Here is a 20,419-nt window from a genome sequence, read left to right on the forward strand (position 1 = left end):
TATATATATATATATATATATATTCAACACAACCATTTGTCATGCCATCTGTGTGAGCTGCATTTGCACAACAATTTTTTACACATTAAACAATTATCTCTCTGAAGTCTACAGCTGGTCTTTCAACTTGCTGATGGGATGGTATCAGTGGCTCAGTAGGCAGCACTTTTGCCTCTGGCTGCCAGGGTCAGGGGTTCACCTTCTGCTAAGAGAAAAAAGTACTCAAAAAAACCCCGAATGCCTTGTCCGTATCAAATCTCTCTTCCATGTGGTGAAAGACAAAACGTACAAGGAAACTACATTTCATATGCTTCTAGAAGCTTGAGAGAAATCTAACTTTCCAGTTGTTCCAAAGATGCTTTTTCAAGAGGCAACTGGACTTTCTGCTTTTTTTCTTTGAAAATGTTTCACTTCTCATCCAAGAAGCTTCTTCAGCTTTGGATGAGAAGCGCAATGTCTTCAAAGAAAAAAACCCAAAAAGTCTAGTTGCCTCTTGAAAAAGCATCTTGACCTGGATAGCTTTAGCAATAGCACTTAGGCTTATATACCTGCTTCATAGTGCTTTTACAGCCCTCTCTAAGTGGTTTACACCGTCAGCCTATTGCGCCCAACAATCTGGGTCCTCATTTTACCCACCTCGGAAGGATGAAAGGCTGAGTCAACCTTCAGCCTGGTGAGATTCGATCTGCTGAACTGCAGCTAGCAGTCAGCTGAAGTAGCCTGCAGTACTGCACTCTAACCACTTCCCCATCTCAGCTCTTATGACTGAAAATCTCCATATAACTTCCCAGTTGCAATCAAAATTTGGGGACTTCCTGGGAAATGAATGTATACGATTAAAAGGATCACCTGCAAATAAAAATCATTATGTAGGATATTTATAAATTTGGATTGAACCTGCTCTGGTGTTAAAGCTCTGATGCTTGGTTATTTCAGATGACTCCTTCCTCCTCTTCTTTAAGACAGATAAAGTTGGATCTCTTGAAGGAACTGGGGATCACATTCTAGGCAAAGGTTGGACTGGTGATCAATGTACTGCATGTGATTTTGCCGTGGCCATGTGCCTCCAACAGTGACTGGATCATCTAGTCAAGAAAAACAAAGCTGACATGTAACATTTTGCCGGTGCATGAAACTAAGCAAAACAGATGCATAAAAACAGAAACAGTATAGAATACACAGGTCTGAATGTAAACCTGGGCAGGGATGTCAAACTGGCGGCTTGTGAGCTGGATGTATCATGCACAGGCTATGCGCACCCTGGCTCCGCAAGGGCAAAAAATGTTGTGATACATCACAATGCATCACATCACACGATCGAGTTTGACACCCATGAGCTAGGATTTCCTGCATTCATTGTTTCATTGGTTGGCAAATGATTTTAAGGGTACTGCATATGCTTTCTGACCAGATAGCAAATAAGATATTGAGGGGAAAAAATCAGTCTATCCAAAACTTTTTCGATAAAGTTTTCATGAGTCTACACTTCCACACTTTAAGTCTTTATTTCCAAGGGATTTCTTTACTCTGCCTGAGGAGAAATATATTCCGTATCCCAAGGCTCTTTTGCACACATTCACAAAAGCATATTTACCTGTTCTTTCTCAAGGGGGGGAAAAACGACTCTTGAAGGAATTACATCATAGAAAAGTTTTGAGGAAAAAGGAATAAATCAGTTTTCCAGGAGGAAACAAGTCATTTCCAAGTTCAGGTGCCCCTAAGACTACAATTCCCAGAGTGCTCTTAGCAGCAGAAACACCATCATGAGTGGGAAAAACTGCAATTTAGTCATATCTGAGACTTGGAGCTTCTTTGGATATTTGGCTCCAGGGTTCCTCTGTGTGACATACTGTATCAGAGTGATTATGAGAAGCTGGCTTAAGTGGCCATTGTTGATACTACAAGGAGATATACTTTGTGCTTTTAAGACTTAAGAAAGAAAACCAGTTGTTTTACTGATCTTAATACCGGTATATAGGAAAACACTTGTCTATGATGACTGCACATGTATACACATGTGTGCATCAGTGATGGGATTCAATTTTTTTTACTACCAGTTCTGTGGGCGTGGCTTGGTGGGCGTAGCAGGGAAAGGATACTGTAAAATCTCCATTCCCTCCCCACTCCAGGGGAAGAATACTGTAAAATCATCATTTCCTCCCAATCAACTGGGACTCGGGAGGCAGAGAATAGATGGGGAAGGAGACAGCCAGAGGTGGTATTTACTGGTTCTCCAAACTACTCAAAATTTCTGCTATCGGTTCTCCAGAACTGGCCAGAACCCACTGAATACCACCCCTGATGTGCATGTCTTTGTGTGTGTTTCTGTGTGTGCATCTCTCCCCCCCTGTATGTGTGTGTGTGTGTGTGTGTGTGTGAGAGAGAGAGAGAGAGAGAGAGAGAGAGAGAGAGAGAGAGAGAGAGGGAGGGAGGGAGGGAGGGAGGGAGAGGGAGAGGGAGAGGGAGAAAGAGAGACTCCCTGCTCTTCCAAAGGAAATCTAACAACTGGTTTGTAAAAACTAGACCAAACCAGCTAGAAAACATCCCTGGGAAACCATTCTTAAAACTATTACATTTGTTTGGCCAAATTATATGTTGTATGGGAGTTCCTTGAGTTGAGAAATCTCTCCCACAAAACAGTCCCTGAGCTGGAAAAAGAATTACTGAAGTTTCCAATAAGAGAAAAGTGTCAACAACACTATGCATTTCAAAAGGTGGGGGCGAGAAGCTTTTCTTGTGATATTAATATGGCAAGAAGGACTGAAAATACCTGCAATACTTAGAAATGGGGTAACTTTGACATAATCAAATTGGCCAGTAGATGGGGCATTTTGCTGGGAGACTAAAATGATGCCTAAAAGGGCTCAGTAACTGAATGGTCTGGTGATTTATATACTGAAATCAGCAACTAACTTTTTTGGCTAATCACAATTCCATATAACAATACGGAGAAAACTATGAAATATAGGAAGCAAAAGAACCATGGAAATGGTGGCTTGGGACAAAGCTATATTACATGGAGGAGCCCTTAAAATATCATTATTCAATCTATAATCCAAAATTCATCCAAATATCTTCTGGATCATCTAAAGGCCATATCTGTTGAAATCTGCTTAGGTTTCAAAACCACTATTTGATACACTGGCTATATTTACACAGCAGTCTACTTTATATGGTTTTAAAACAAAATAGAAAATCAAAACCACTAACCAAATATATTTCTTAAAGAAGTGGAGCATATCCTCTTAACCTGTGACAACAAACCTATTTATTTAGCTTTCTACTTATGAAAGCTAGTATGAAAGCAATTAGTTTTTTTCCTCCCAATAAAAATATCCTTCTGCATTTATAAACACTATAGCTAATTATGCAATTACCTTCCCCAATCATGTTAAATTGCTGTCAGTTAAGTTCCCATCACTGATTAGCTACACAGCACACTAAATCTAAATTAAGCCTTTACTACACTGCACATAAAGGTATCACTGTGATTTCAAAAACTGTAACAGCACTATATTATTTGGTATAATCATTCAGTGTCCAAGGTCAAGGATAGCTCTCACTAAACATATTGTGTAAAATTCCAAAGAAATGCAGGCTTATTTTTAGTTTTTTTTTTAGAACATCTACATCGAATAATAACCTTTCATTTTCACATGTTTAAAATACCATAATTATACCATGAAAATGAAGTGTGGAACATATAAATTTTGATTCTGCAGGATCTAGCTCAATTTGTTCAGCAGCTTTGGGAGATTTCATATTACAAACTGAGAGAGCAAAGCTTAAAATCCAGGAATAGAAGAACTAAATGTTAATTCAATTAAAGCTGTCAAGTCAAGGGATCATTGACATGTAATTTAATATAAAATAAATCCAGAGATAATTATCTTTTCATTCATTGATAAAATACTGTAGAACCTTTATATGTTATAATTGTGAGAAATACTACCATTTAGGAATATTATTGCTACTGATCTATGACCACCTGAATGAGAGAACAATTAATCCATCCCATCTATATATTCATACACTGCTTCTCATTTGCAAAATTAATAAAATGCATAATATATAAAAGATAACAAATATTACCGTGTTTTCCCAAAAATAAGACAGGGTCTTATTTTCTTTTGACCCCTGAAATAAGCACTTGGCCTTAATTTCCAGGAGATCTTATTATTTTTGAGGTGCAGGAGGCAGTGAGTACGGCCACCTCATGGCTACTGCTGTGTTGCAATATTTTCAGGGAGGGCTTATTTTAGTGCATGTGCTCAAAAACCCAATTGGGCTTATTATCCCCAGAAGTCTTATTTTTGGGGAAACGGTATGAAATAATATACATAATAATAATTTTATATATATATACATATACATACTGTAATGCTTATAATAAATGCTATCATAGAAAATGTAGTAAACAATTGCTATTAATGTAAGCATAATGAAGCCATTACCATAGTTATTTACTTTGCCTAAGTTCATGTGACAATTAATTCATTTAGTTAATTAACATACAAGCTGCACCAGAAAAGGGGTGTCTCCCAACAAGAGAGCTATAAGATGTGTCAGGGTCCTCAAAGTTCCATTATCTAAAATGTTTAGTTTCTACACAATATGAGAACAAGGGTTGGACTAGAAGTTGTCCAAGGTTCCTTCCAATTCTGTTATTCTCTTTTTCTGTTATTATTCTGTTATTCTGTTAAAAAGTTTGTGGCATGACAGCATTTTGATAATTTAAATTCTGCTCAGAACACTCTTAAGATGAGCATTTAAAATAGGCTCCATCCACTGCAGACTTTGATTAAAGAGTGCAAATAATCTTCAGTCTTCAGCAAATAATCCACACTCAGAGCAAATGCATGCAGAACAAAAGAACAATTATATATCTGTTGGCTTTTAGGTGAATAATATCCTTGGATTTCATGCACAACTAAAGTAATATTTATACACACATGGTTTCTGATAAGACATTTTTCCTATTCAATATAGTTCAGATCAGCTTTAATCTTGTGTCCATCTCTATAATGCTCCTCTCCCTTTTTGCAAATATTACCAGCATGTTCTATATCTACATTCTTTGGGAATTCCAGAAAGTAATCACTATTGACAGTGCTGCCATCAGGACCCATTTCCAAACTTTAGCACTTAGTTTTTTAGAATAGGCTTAAAAGATAGCATGGACAACCTAAGGCCTTCTTGCTTTTCTAGTTCAGCCACAATAAGGTAGATAAAGCATAAAGAAATTGGTTTTTAGAATGCTTTGCAGTCTCTTTGCTAGTCACAGCTACAGGTAATGTTTGTATTTTCTTTTGTATAACAAGGCAGTATCTCGTGTGTGTGTGCCTTTCTGTTTTGCCAGGATGTTCTGTTGGTGGGTTTGTATGGGTGTGCTAGGAAGCAAAATGTGAGCTACACATTTTCCATTCTGGTCAGGTGAGCAGAAAGAAGGAAGGAACGGCTTAGAATGGAGAACTCAGCAACATTTCGAGTCACTGCCCAACCCACAGGACTTTATTAAGGAATTTTCTTCCTTAAATAACATTCTCTGCAGCTGCCCGGCAGATTTGAAGTATTAATTCTGTCTGACTGACTCTGGGGGAGTGGGGATGTTGATAAAAACTTCCCTGACCTGGGAGAAATGCAGCCTGATTATATTTTGCAAACTACCACAGCTTTGAGTTCATTACCCATTTCATGCAAATCGCTCAGACTTAGTTGTCCCTTTTCTTCTCAAAGACAGAAATTTCCAAACCTGCCCTTAAAAATTGGGGCTTCTCTAAGATTTCTGCCTTCCATCTCCATAGTCATGTGGGGAAGTGGGGAGAAATGGGTACAATGGGATGGTGTAATGCCCCAAATTCTGATTCCGATCATGCCATGGTTCCCCCCCCCAAAAAAAAAACCATAAACCCGAACAAGAAGTTTTCCCACCTTCTTATGACATCTAAAAAAATATGTCCAATTCTTGATGAGTCAAAATGATCCTCAGCTATTGCCTGCTGGAGTATAGGGTTAAATAAATTGCCTAGGTTATAGGATGACTCAGTTTGAACATTTGATCTAAGTATGGTCAATGTGTAAATTGAGACGGGGAATTTAACACATATATTTTCTTTTTCCATTTTCTTCAGTATTTTTACCAGAACCAAATAAATTACAGTTACTGCTTAATGCAGTGAAAGCTACTGAATCTTTCTTTAGGCCTTCCTCCTCCTTCTTACTGTTAGAATTAGTTCACTTTCAAAAAATCACAAATCTTCCTTAACTGTACATAGAATGCAGTGACGTGCAGTCAGGTGAGGCAAGTGAGGCACAGCCTAACCTGTCATCATCAGGGCAGCGAGTCATTTGATGGGAAACTTGCCTTTTGGGAGGAATGACCCAGCTTCGCTCCCGCTTTCGATCTGCCGCCCAACGACTGAACGGAGAAGCGAAGAGGCAGGAGAGACAAAGGGGGAGCCAAGCCGAGTCATTCCTTCCAAGAGGCAAGTTTCCTATCAAATGACTCGCTGCCCTAGACTCGAGGCTCCAGTCCAGCCTGCGGTGCTTGCAGCCCCCGCCAGTTTCTCCAGGGACTCCCAAGCTCAGCACCAGAGAGCCACCGCGAGAGAGGCCGGCCAGGTTGCCCGGGAGGCGGCAGAGGTTCCCTTTGTTCTTTCAGGTGCGGGAAGTGGGGGGGAGAGGCTTCCTCCGCTCCGTCCGCTCCCCAACTGCACTGCCCTTGCCAGACAAGCGCGCCCTGGATTCCGCACAGCTCTGGCAGGCGGTGCCGTGGCCGAATCCCAGGGCGGAGGGCGGCAGGTCGCAACTGAGCATGCCTGACTGGAATTCTGGGAGTTGAAGTCCACAAGTCTAAACATATTGCTGCCTCACCAGCTATAAACCTCACCGCACATCACTGATAGAATGTTTTCTGACTCAGTAAACCCAAAAAAGTAAGAAACAAATGCTTTACATAAAACATCATTACCTCCCAAATCTTACAATATGAGGCTATATAATACAATATATAACAATATGTCACAAAAACTATACATGAGAGAAAAAAGATTCTGGATTATCTCAGGACATTTAATTTTCTCAGTATCTTTAATTTTCATTTTTAAAATAAAACCTGCATAGTTCATATCATGTGGCATCTCAATCATAATATGTTTTACTGTAGTATAAGTTATACCAAAAAGGAAATACATTATATAGCTAGAGAAAATCCTGTTTGGATCAGTAGAATTAGTATCATAAGTTATTGTTTCAGTTCTTTGGATAATGTATATAGTATACTTCATTTATATGGATGAATGAATATTTTTTTCTCTTTTCTAATCAATTTGATTCATTTCATTATACATCCTGGTGCAGTTGTATTTAAAATCAGTTCAGAAAAACACCTATATTTAAAAATGTTGTTATGTTTCTTTAGTTTAATTCTTTATGTACATTTGCAAGGAATTATTCTCAATAAAATGCTTTGTTTCTTATACGCTCTCCATGTGTACATATTCTTATATACAGTTCTTGAGGTGCAAACCTCATTATACTTCATGGAATTGAAACAAAAATTGGGCAAGTCTACGTTAATAGGTAAACCAGACCAAGTTCAACTCCATTGCATCGTTATTTTCTTTTAGCAGGACCCTCAAAAAGGCTGACATCAATCTTGAAAGTCTAAAGGATTTCCCCTTCTCTCCTCATATACCAAAGAAAATCCAAGTGGGACAATGTTGAATTTCTTTCTCACCCTTTCTTGTTTTTACAAAAAGAACGTATCTATCACTTCTCAGCCTTTTGGTCAAAATCAATTGTGTGTTTTGCCAGGTTGACTTCATGTTTTATTATCAATCCCCACATATCTTCTCCAAGATCATCTCTGGGTTCCTCTACAAAAAGTCCACTGAAATTGTTTTCAGAATCTGCCTATAGGTTCCTGACCCTTTTACCTTTCATGTGCTCAGAACTCCAAGCATTTCTTCTTTTAACTTTTCAAAGACAGTTCCAAAGTCATGTGAAAGCTGAGCAATACAGAGCTCAGCTTCTGTATTGCTCCATGTTCCATTACTTTGGATCATACTTCCATTCCATGGTTTTACTTCCATAAAGCCATACTTCCATTTGAACTTGGAAATCTTTGGGCAAATCGATGCAAAGATCTGATATTTTGCTGCTAAAATATGTTATGTTCATTAGCATCAGGCCTGTTGTATTTTTGACCAACTATTGTTTCTGAGTTATTTTCTGCGCCAGCCTCATGAACAGTGCATTAGAGTAACTTAAATGTGTGATTAGGTGTGAATCACAGTCACCAGTTACTTTATCAGATTGTAACCTATTCATTTTAATTTTCAATCTACAGAAAATTATTTATATTGGCAACCTTTTATGATATGAAAACTGAATAAATCCTTCCTGGGAGGTTCAAGGGGGAAAAAACAAGGAAAAAATGATTTGTTTAAAAGTCACCTCAAAGAGAAGAACAATGTTGTAATACAGGTGTGTTCAACCTGTGGCCCACCAAATGTTTCTGAACTACAATTCTCAGTAGCCTCATTCAGGAAGTCCAATAGGGAGACATGCCAGGAAATGTAATTCAGCAACATCTGAAATTATATCCATGCCTTTTCAACATGCGGTATTCAATGTAAAAGAGGTAAAGGAGTCCCTGTGGAGTTTACTCTGCTAGGCATTGCTGACTATAGGGCTGTGTGTGTGCTCATTTCCATTTCAAGACATTAAGCCAACATTGTTCAAAGACATTTCCACAGTCATGTGACCAGCGTGATGTCATGGAGCACTGTTACTTTTATACTGAAGTGGTACCTATTTATCTACTCACATTTGCATGTTTTCGAATTGTTAGATTGGCAGGAGCTGGGCAAGGACGGGAGCTTACCCCTTCATGTACTGCTCAGGTCTCGAATCTTGGCTGCCAGCTTGCCAGCTAACAAGCCCAGCATCTTAACTGCTGAACCACCGCACTACCTTGTATTCTATATAGTAAATGAAATCAAAATTAAATGAGACATAAAAGAGATATCTATATCACAGATTATAAAGGTCATGCCTACAAATGGTAAGAGCAAGGAAAAACAAATTCAAATATAATACAGGTACTAAAATGTCTTAACCACATAAGACTAAATGGAATAATGACTGAAAGAACAGGACGAGAACCAAATATAGTTATTCCTCTCTGGATTAAAGTTACTTGATAAATTACGCCTTTCTTTATCCCAATGCAAACAAAACATTCCCTTTTTCATGAACCAGAAAGCACATTAAAACATAATTATTTGTTTTGTACTTTTCATTCCCAGAATTCCCAGCCAACAATTCTTGTTGGATGTGTTGGTTAGGAAAAGCTGGAGAGTATAACACTAGGAGATTTCTGATCTAGAACAGGACACACAAGTCTTAACAGCACCAGCTTAAACTTTCTGCTGCTTGTCCTCTGAAATTTATTGTCAGGCCTGCAGCCATCTTTTCTTTTGGGTCTTTGGCCTGCCACACTTTCTATTATTCTGCTATGCATTTTCTATTGTGGGAAAATGGGAGGGGGGATTGTAAGGAGTCATATACTACGTAGCCACAACAAAATTATTTCTAGAAAGCCAAGTTCATCCTTTGTCTCTGCACCTCTGCACCTGACTGGAACTGGGTGGGTGGAACTGCTAGCATGGAAGTGGGAGATTGGACCATGTGATGGACTTGTGGGTGTGGGGGCAAGATCTTGAATTTTCAACTGGGTGGGGAAAACCGGGAAGCTTTCAGATTCGGGTTTTCCCAGATGTGCCAACATGGCTCTCTTAATCAATTGGAACTTTGAGCAATACTTTGCCTTGGACTTTGGATGCTATTTGGAACCCTGACACTTATACTATGTCAGACCTGGACATTTTACAGCCCCTGGGTCCTTTGGCTGTCCCTGTCCAGCCACATGGATTGTTTCTATTTTGAAGGTGACTTTTTCCCCAATTTATATACATGCCTATGCACCTTCGCAGCCTATTGGTTTAGCCCTCAATAGCAGTTCCAGTTTCTCATACGGTCCCTTGGGAAAAGTAACTGCCCACCCCAGCTTAATATTTCTTCTTTAAGATTACATTATTCTTCATTCATTCCAAATTAGGAAGAATGAATCTTTCAAAATATAAGCCTGTAGGATTAATCCAATACATTCACAGAGTTTTAAAATCAAATCCTTTTGGAATATAAAGCATGCATTTATCAGCTAAACATCCTACCTCATCCCCCATTTTGCTTGCAATATGTCACTCATGTCTGCAAAGAACAAGATCCTGCTGTTTTTAAAGTTGAACTCCTGCTGCTATTCTGTCGCAGTTCATCTAATCTAGTATTTTTCAATATCTCCATATTTGGATTCCTGTGCAAATTCTTTTTCTGCTCTATGTGTGAGGTTTTGTAAGCTGGAAATTAAAGATGTAATGCGTTCTTTCAAAACCAAAAAGGGATTTATCCTCAAAAGAAAGTTAAAGGAATCATCTACAGCTCCTCTGATATGAAATTCTTGCATGGCATGCTGCTCTGTTTATGGTCTGTGGATTCAGCATGTAACGTTAATTATTTCTTTGCTCATAAAATAAAGTCAGATTGTGCTGGGAATTTGTTATTAATTAGTCTGAAGCTCAGTGGGTTTTCAGTTCTGTTTTGTCAAATGTTGAACTTTGTTTCACTATCTTCAAGTACAAAGCATTTGGAAAAGATGTTCTAAGAAACAGTAAAAAAATAAACTATAACCATTATTCCCTCTTAACTTGTTTCTGCTTGATTTTGCAGACATTGCGATCTCTATATAAAAGATTAATCCATGAGCTAGGCTGTAAGACCTGTAAACTTCCCTTATAGACATGTTTCAACTTAAACTAAGAAACCATCCAAGTTTGTTGACCTACAATGATCAGGGCAGGGACTGTAGTTCTGATCTTGTAATGTGTGTGTATGAGTGTGACTGTGTGTGAATGTGAGAGTGTGTGTACCTGAATTCCTTTAACAAAGACCTCAGAAACCAACGACATGGACCAACTATATTGGCCTTTTAAGATCCTTTCACTCAGATTACCAACAGTTTCTCTCGATCCCAATCTCAGAGACAGCTAAGCGTTAGCATACATCTGAAGGGAATCAAAGGTAGATAGTGTGAAACTGAAAATCAGAGGCAATATGCAGTGAAACGGGTGGATAAAAGACACAACATGTTTCACAGATGAGCATCTTCACTGGACAAGTCAGAAGAAAGTAGAGGAGTTGGCAGAAGGAGATAGGCATTGTCTCGAATTTCGGGGACATGTCCTATTTGTAGTTTGTGCCACATATCTCTAGAACACAGGTGTCAAACTCGTGGGACCATGTTGCCATCATGTGATTTATCATGACATTTTCCTCCTTCATGGAGCTGTGACGCATTTGGCCCATAAATCACCAGTTTGACACCGCTGCAGTCTAGAAGAAGAAACTATTAAGGTTAACTGTTAATTGTTAATTGTCCCTGTTTGTTTTGGGACAGAGACAGATAGATCCAGATTTATTCATACAATGAAGAAGACATATCATTCAACTCCAAACAAACAGGGACAAGAAGTAGAAATGAGGATTATATTATTTTGCTTATTGTGGAGAGTAAGGGAACAAAAGTGGGTAAGAAGAGCTGAAGAACCACAGACAAACTGGACACAAGATATGACACATGATATCACAGTCTTTCCCCCCCTTTCCAGGAAACCTTACTTAAACAAACCGTAACAGAAGGATGAGACACAAACAGCAACACTGCTGTCCTCCTACCCACCCATTGATAGGTAGGTTGGGCAGAGGTGCTAAAACTTCATTAGCCAGTTATTCATGTTACTATTAGAGAACCTATGCTGTAATTTCATTCATTCATACACACACACACTGATAAACATGTGTAAGGAAAATTGCAATCCCACAAAAACTGACTCAGGAAACATTTAAAACCTTTTCATTATTGATTCAGTGCCTCTGAAATTTAATCTGAAGGTGTACATCATGGAATATCCTTGGAATCTAATCATCTTTTTGAATTTCATACAGCCAAGTGATCAAGTATCAACATCAGTTGCATAAGCCAACTACACTTTGCATGCATTTTGTAGCATATCAGTAAGACTGAGCTGTCTTTTCTCTTCTGTAAGGTTCCTCAAGAGTATTCTGTTGGAGGAATAGCTATACAGTAAGTGAAACTAAAGCAAACTATGGCTGAGACTAGCACCAACAGTATATGGGAGATCCATTATTTTCCAAAAATGTTTTGTTTTTTCCTTTCCTAGTAACAGACTTCAGGAAAGGTTTTGAAACTGAGCTAAAGGCTACATGAAATTAGACCATGAGTTAGACCCATGCAATAAAAAGATAACTTTTTAACAATCCAATTTCACATGACAACACAAAAGCAAGTCCTACTGAAGTGTATATATTAAGGTAAAGGTAAATGTTCACACATATGTGCTGGTCGTTCATGACTCCAAGGGGCAGTGCTCATCTCCGTTTTAAAGCCAAAGATCCAGCACCATCCAAAGACATCTCCGTGGTTATGTGGCCGGCATGACTAAATACCAAAAGTGCATGGAACGCTGTTACCTTCCCACCAAGGTGGCCCCAATTTTTCTACTTGCTTTTGAACTGCTATGTTGACAGAACCTGGAACAAGAAGTGCTAGGTTCGCAGAAGCTGGGACAAGTAATGGGAGCTCACTCCATTACATGGCACTAGGGATTCAAACCGCTGACCTGCCAACCTTTCTGATCGGCAAGCTCAGTGTCTTAGACACTGAGCCACTGCGTCCCTTAGCTGGACATATATATTGCAAAAGTGCAATTCCTATTTCTCTGCAACCCACGTATGCAAGTAAGTAAAAAATATACATTATATGCAGAAGTTGGTCTATCACAAACAGAATTTTATATATATACCTTTCTTTAGTCTTTTTTAAATTGGCCCTCGAAGGAGGACAGTTGAAGTGAGATAGACTAACCTTACAGAATCCAGAGGATTTTGTCTTCAAAAGTATTACTTATAATTTTGTACAGATTCATCGCTTTTTGCCTTATATAGTATTCTGCCTCAATTTTGGGATTCTGTATAATTAACTTCTTGACTTACAAAACACAAAACAGAGTTATCCTCATTCTTATTAGATTTGTCTTTACTGTGAACTGAGGCAAATTATTTTTGTTTGGTCTACTCTATGCTGACAGCAATTAATCCTAAAGCTTCAAATATAAAGGGCTACAGCTGACACATGTTTTTAATCTGTAAGCAAGTTATCCAATTATTTTAGGTAAACTTTATGATTGCAACCATTCTATCTACCCTGATATAATGAATTATTTTCTTGCAAACAGTCTTAGGAACTCTGTATGAATTTTTCTAGCAGATATCTATGGTGTCCCCATTTGCTTACCCATCACATTAATTAATGAGTTTGCACAATATTTTTGGAAGTTGGAAAGAACATACCCAGAACATGAATGGAGACAATTTGTAATGTATTGGAAGTATAATTTCTCCTTATAAATTGAAGTTATGCAAGTCTTATGCAATGGTGACTAATATGGTTGATTGAACACAAAGAAATACAAGGGAAAAATAAAATGAGACTTTCAAACATAAGTTTCAAAGAACTTTTGATCTAATGGCCAAAAGCACATAAACTTACAGGACTGAGAATTACCATTTAACGTTGCCATTATGCAATGAAAGCTACACCCAAATTTTGCGGTTCTGCCAGAAAATAATTGGCTGAAACTTGAAGACAATGCTTCAAACCATATGATTTCCCAGGGCTTTGTACAGATATGCATTAGAAAATATGCCAATGAACATTGCTGGAGAAGAAGAGCCCAATGCACTTCTACTGAGATTTTGCCAAACTCATTGTCTGCTCAGCTTTACACAAAGCGACTCAAGGTAGTGCAGAGGTTAAGACACCCAGAAACAACTGGCAAATAAATTGATGGATTATTTTAGATTGCTTTTTATTGAAACACAAAGAGATCTAGTTTGTGTAGTCTAGAACTCTGCTGGAACACAGATTGACTAGTTTTTCATAGTCTTCTTCAAAAAAATAAATTACAGAAAAGGCGTCGTGAAAATAATATGTTCACATATCTACAAACAACCACAATGATTTTAAGTAATGTATGTCATGATGTAATTCTGCAAACACTACAATTATATACTGAATGGGAATCATTTGCATGTTTCTAGGGGTCTTGGAAGTAGAATAGAAATCACTGTGAGTCACAGACTTCATGTGACGTATTTCATATGATCAGGTCATGCAAAAATGATATTATAGGATTATCCCACACAGTGGGATAATTGTCACCAATCAAGCCTTGACATTCTAGTACACCTTGCTTTCTAGAAACATGCAACAAAAAAGAGGCAGGAATGTACTTATCTATGCAGAGTCTGTTGGACTGATGTTAATACAAGTGTTGAAAGCCTCTGGTTTAAGATAAAGGAGGAACCTAACAGAAGATATATCTCAAAAAGAGTCTCCTAAACCCCACCGTCATCAGAAGTGGTAGATGATGAAGGCCTCAAAAAAACAAAAACCAACCATGAAGTGATAGTGATGGAGACATCTATTTGAATACTTTTGCCAAACAAAAGATGGCATATAAATTATTGGCTTGTGTTGGTGATGATTATCTCTTTCAAGAGGCACTAGGTAATCCATTACTTGGTACTTAGACCTTTGTAACTAGAAAAAGTTGTTTGAAGGTATAAAATAATAGAAACATGAGCATAAGTGATCCCATGTTGTTCTTTTTAACAAAAGTCTTGGTAGTAAAAATAGTCAAACACAACTATCGAGTTTAGAAAGGTTATTTTTTAATAAACTAAGGTAATTAGTAAGGAAAGTATCATTGGGAAAAAACATAAATGCAAAAGTGTTGCATCCAGCTGGACCTCTTAAAAAGGGAACTCCGCATAGTTCAATCTCAAAGATTTCCACGGAGGAAGAAAGCACATATTTACAGAAGCCCAAGTGGTTAAATCAGAGGTACTCGGGTCAGATGCCACTTAACTGTAAATTTCTTCAAGATAGATCAATTCAATGGGGAACCAATTGGGAATCAGCTTTCTTCTATGACATAAACTAATAGTATAGCACACATGTCAGAAACACTGAGATGCTTCTGGGTTGAAAGCGTCATCACCGTTGACATCACCGTTGCCTGGGGGACACCCAGTTTTTCATGTTCCTAGCAGAAGCTAGAGCAAAGGACAGGAGCACTTGGGTCTCGAACGTGGGCTTGCTAACTTCCTACCCCACATCCTAATCACACGAGCCCCTGTACTCCTTACATAAACCAATGAGAAATTAACTTGTCAGATTCAAATATAAGAGCCCAGTGTAGTTGCTTCTGAGCTGTCAAGATGTATACAAAGCAGCTGACTCTATTTTTGAAGATGTCAGCCACAGCTGCTGCTGAAACATCAGAAAAAAAATAGTCAATGCCCATTTAGAGCAAAAGCTCAACATTGCCTCTTTGATGTCAGTTGTGAAAGTCTACATCAATATATAGCTCATAATTAGTCTGTTCCCTGGTCATGTCTTTGCTGTTATGAGTAAGCCCTTCCACTACCTGGTACCATTAATATAGGATTATCTGATTTCTGTATTTGCCATCTAGTAATGTCCATGTATATAGGCAATGTTTCCGTTGTTTGAAGAATGTGTCAGCAATGAGAAAAAATAGAATTAGTAGAAACAGATACATCATTCGTCTATTTCGTTTCTGTTTCTTAGACTGTACAAATTCAATATTTTCCTCTTTACTATTTCCAACTTTGGCATTTTAGTCTCCCTCCCACAAGCAGCACATCTCGCTTGCATGTTCTGCCAATTTCAGATTGAACTTGACAATAAAACTCATCAACTTCAACTTCTTTTGCATCAGTGGTTGTAGCATAAATTTGGATAGCCATCATGCATGATTAATATTATTCAGTCATTCGGCATTGCATAAGTTATATCTCTCTTATAGTCCCAAAGGTGCTTTTTCAGGAGACAACTCAACTTTCTTGTTTTTTTTCTTTTGAAGACATTTCGCTTCTCATCCAAGAAGCTTCTTGAACTCTGGTGGGATAGTGGGAAATGGAAGTATTTATATTCCTTGCAGACAGCTGGTGATTTGCATCCTTTTAGAGGAGAGGTGTCAAACTCAAGGCCTGGGGGTCAGATCCGGCCCACAGGATGCTTAGATCTGGCCCATGGGCCCACCCTGGAAACAGCAAAGCACCAGCCTGCAGTACCTCTGCAAGGGAAAATGGAACTTGGGAGGGCCACAGGCAGCCTTCTCAAGCTCCATTTTCGCTGGCAGAGGGTTGCAGGAGGCTGTTGCAGCCAAAAATGGAGCTCGGGAGCCCATTTTCACTGGCAGAGCGATTGGGCCCCTGACACTAGTGACATCAAGGTAGCCACACCCACCCTGGCCATGTCCACCCAACACACCCCGGTTGTGACCCTCAATGAAATCAAGTTTGACACCGCTGTTTTAGAGGGTCCCACCTTTGGGACAACCATGACCTGATGGCTGAGAATCTCTACAGTCTCTCTTATAGCCTTCCTGATTATGAAAGCAGCCCTGACCCTTCTTTGCTTTTCTCCTTAGTAGCAAACAGTGATGTGCAGTGAGGTTTATGGCTGGTGAGGCACTGACACAGTGGTGGGTTTCAAATATTTTTAGACTTGTTGACTTCAACTCTCAGAATTCCACAGCCAGGCATGCTTATTTCCAATTTAAAACTACAGCATTTGTTTCTCTCTCCCTTCCTCCCCTTCTCTCAAACACACACACACACACACACACACACACACACGCACGTTGGATTGGACTATCTCTCCTACCCCCTTCCCTCTCTCTCTCTCACTCACTCTCAAACAAACAAACAAACACACACACACACACACACACACACACACACAAGTTGGATTGGATATCCTTTCCAGTGGCTTGAAAGCAGCTCCTCTGCCATCCCCCCATTCCCCTGCTGCCTTCCTCAAACACCTCCACCATTGCAAATGTAGCCTGCTGTCTGGGTGGGAAATGCCTGGAATGCAATAAAGCCCACCCACTCACCTCTTGCTGGCAGGCTGGGGTGAGAGAAGAGGCAGAGAAGCCGGAGGGGAGCCGATCCGAGCCTTCCAAAAGAAAGAGGCTGGGGGAAAGTGAGTGTGCTACAGCATGGCTCTTTGCCTGGCTTCCGTGGATGACTCTGCTTAACTGTTAAAAAAAGCCTCTAAAAACTGCCCTCTACTATGAGGCAGGAGAACTGCTGCCTCAACTACGTCAGGGATGTTTAGGCTTTTAATCCTTGCTTAACTCTGCTCGAATGATCATAAAACGCCTAAAGTCAGACTAGAGGAGGCATGCAGTTCTCCTGCCTCATAGTAGAGGGCTCTTTTTAGAGGCTTTTTTTTAAACAGTTAAGCAGAGTCATCCACGGTGAGGCAGCAACTAGCTCAGCTTTTTCCTTTTACATTTTTTTTCTTTTCATGATGAGAGCAATGAGGCTGTGCCTCACTTGCCTCACCTGATTGCACGTCACTGGTAGCAAACAGTAAGATCTTCTGATAGAGGGGTCCAATTCCTTTCCATTTTTATTTGCTGATACCTAAGAAGTCAAGGTACAGTTCATCTTTCACCATGTTAAGCTTTCTCATCTTCATGTTTCTTATCTTCCATGTTCCCACAGGTTTTGCAAATACTTGAAGGCTTTAATCTAGTCTCACATCCTAAACATAATTAATTCTCATGAATGAAGGCAAATATAGATGTCCCAAGATCACATTGCAAGATCCAACCTGGACCAATCACCAGGACCAGAGGTTGAACTGGTCTTTTGAACATGTGCTGGAGGTCATCTTCAGGAAACTTCTCTCTTCTGTAATATGTGCTTTGGACTATTCTATGAGTCGTATTTATGTGGTAGCATCCTATTGGTTGATAATTAGTTCTCCTAAAGGTTCTCAACCCTTCTGCAATAGTTATAATTGGAGAAAACTGAGGGTAAACAAGAATGAAATCAGTGTTCAGGTATGTAAAAATCGGCCATAGGTAGGAATAATTTTCCATGTCAGAGAAACTGAAAATAACAGGTACAATTTGCAGCTGCCTAGATTTCATATAAAGTGAGTGAGATCTTTACAACAAGGGAAAAGTTTACCTAGGGAAGGTGAAAGCACTCCATTTTTGGAAGCTTTTAAATGGAGATTATACAGCCATCTCTTGAGAATGATTTAAGAGCTATGATATTGCAGAAGATTGGACTAGATGATGCTTGTTTGTGATCCTTCCAGTTCTATGCTTCTGTTGTTGCAGCTATATTGGTCAGGATGCATGTGTTCTGACCTCATAATATATTCATTGCCACCCCCCTCTACTTGCCCTTTGACACTGATGTGATCAATTGTCTTACTTCCAGAAGGGATATATTATATCAATGCATGCATTTAATTTATTTGTCTTTTGAGCTGGGGAAATCTGTGTAAGACAGCTCATGAAAAGGCTCCTATATTCTACAGTAAATTGTAGGCTTAAGTTTAAATAAAACTTCAGCTCAGTTTAGACACCCTAAAGTTAGCTATTAAATTTGGCAGGGACTTCCAACCACCATTGTTTGTAACCACTTCATAATCAGCCAGGAATGTTGAAAAAAAGATTCCTTTATTTGAACTAGACAGCTTCTATTATCTTATTTGGTGGGTCCCTCCTTAGACCAAATGGGGACTTCATGGGCTGATGCTTTGGGAGACTAATTCCTTTCCTTACTCCAACTTTTTTTCCCCAAAGTCCATGGCTGCTTGCCATGACAGTGAGATATGTTGGTCTGAAAAAAATTGGCGGCAGTTGGTTCAGAACTAGCCAGTCACCTTGATGGATTAATAGGGATCTGAACTTGGATATCAGTGTTTCTCCCAGACTCCAGACTGTGCTCCAAAATTGCTGCATTTGCTAACTGAATCAGGCTTTTAATTATGTAGAATTATTTGCTGAGTCCTCGACTTACAACCAGCACAAATTCCTTGATGTACAACAGGCACTGAGTCCTTGACTTACGACCTGTCAACCTTGGCAACTGAAGGACGGCGCCCATTGGTTAAGACGCACCAGACAGAGATCGGGAGATTGCTGAGCTCTGATTGGCTGCTCTGCCTGACAGCTAGGGTATAAATAGCTGTCAGGCAGAGTGTGATGCTGAAGATGTTGTTCTTGGTTTTTTGCTCCATCAAAGTTAATAAAGTATTATGCTTAATGCCCGAGTTGCCTCCGTTTCTCTAGCCTGCTTAATACAAAGGATTATTCTAAGATACCTTCATCAGGTGGAAGCTTCTGGCTGGGTCCAGATGCTAAATCATGACATGGTTAGTACTTGGATGGAAGACCACTGAGAAATCTCAGGACAATAATTTAAACTGGAGCATCAAAAAAACCACTCTGGAGGAGGCAATAGCAAACCATTTCCATAATTTTGTCAAGAAAACTATAGAAAATTCATTCATTTTGGTACCTTTTTATTCCAGGATGTGTTTATGTGAAGCCAACCAGGATTTAATTACATGGTTTGATTCTGACTTGACAGAACCTAGGAATTTTAATTTAACAATACCTCCTCCATCATTTTTTCTTACATGCATTTGCTACTGGCCCTGTCAGCATATGCATGAAACAGAATAAATCTGCTAATTAAATAAGTAATAAAAATTGGCTGATTGTACCTTATGTTGCATTTGTTTGGCTACATTCCCGTATTTATCTTTTGGAAAGTCATACTTTCTGTTGACTTGTCAAGAGACATGTTTACATCTATTCATTTGTCTTTTAAAGAATGACCTTGCTATATATCCTGGCTATCAAATATTTGAAATGGGGACTCAAAATTCATATGTCTCAGTTTTGTATCCTTTTCCTATAATCTTCCTGAGTGTTATAGGATGCTCTTAATCAGAAGCACATTATTCAGCCGAGGAAGTCCTTGAGAAGACTTTACAAAGAAGCATGGCAAATTAGTTGCAGAACAGAGAAGGTCATCTTGGAAACAAAAGTTGATGAATTACTGTGAGGTCCTGAAGTTAATGCGATACGTTGCTCCTACATGATGTTTGTATAATCATTTGGCTGGAACCAAGGGCGGGTTTCAAGAAATAGAGATGTCTTCTGAGAGTTGGGTTTACCAGCTCAGGGTATCATTTCAGCACTATGCCACTATGTACAACCTCCCCACCTATACATCTGGGACAGGCAACTGACACATTCAAAAGTTTGTATGAGAGAAACAAGAGTATACGTATTCATATGCATACGCATATGAGGGACGTGGTGGCTCAGTGGCTAAGACACTGAGCTTGTCGATCAGAAAGGTTGGCAGT

At 39.1% G+C, this 20,419-nt stretch overlaps 1 protein-coding gene across 1 annotated transcript in view; it reads right to left on the reverse strand.

Annotated features, from left to right (window-relative positions):
- Window positions 1-981: 981 nt before the first annotated feature.
- The window catches only part of ERC2 (ELKS/RAB6-interacting/CAST family member 2), a 548,821-nt gene continuing 529,383 nt past the window's right edge, over window positions 982-20,419 (reverse strand). Inside the window, exon 17 of the mRNA XM_081935890.1 lies at window positions 982-1,085. The gene's annotated coding sequence lies outside the window, so the exon portion shown is untranslated. The remainder of the gene's footprint in view (window positions 1,086-20,419) is intronic.

The sequence above is a fragment of the Natrix helvetica genome, assembly GCF_964273705.1.
Source record: "Natrix helvetica genome assembly, chromosome: 1".
In the NCBI taxonomy this organism is placed as follows: domain Eukaryota; kingdom Metazoa; phylum Chordata; class Lepidosauria; order Squamata; family Natricidae; genus Natrix; species Natrix helvetica.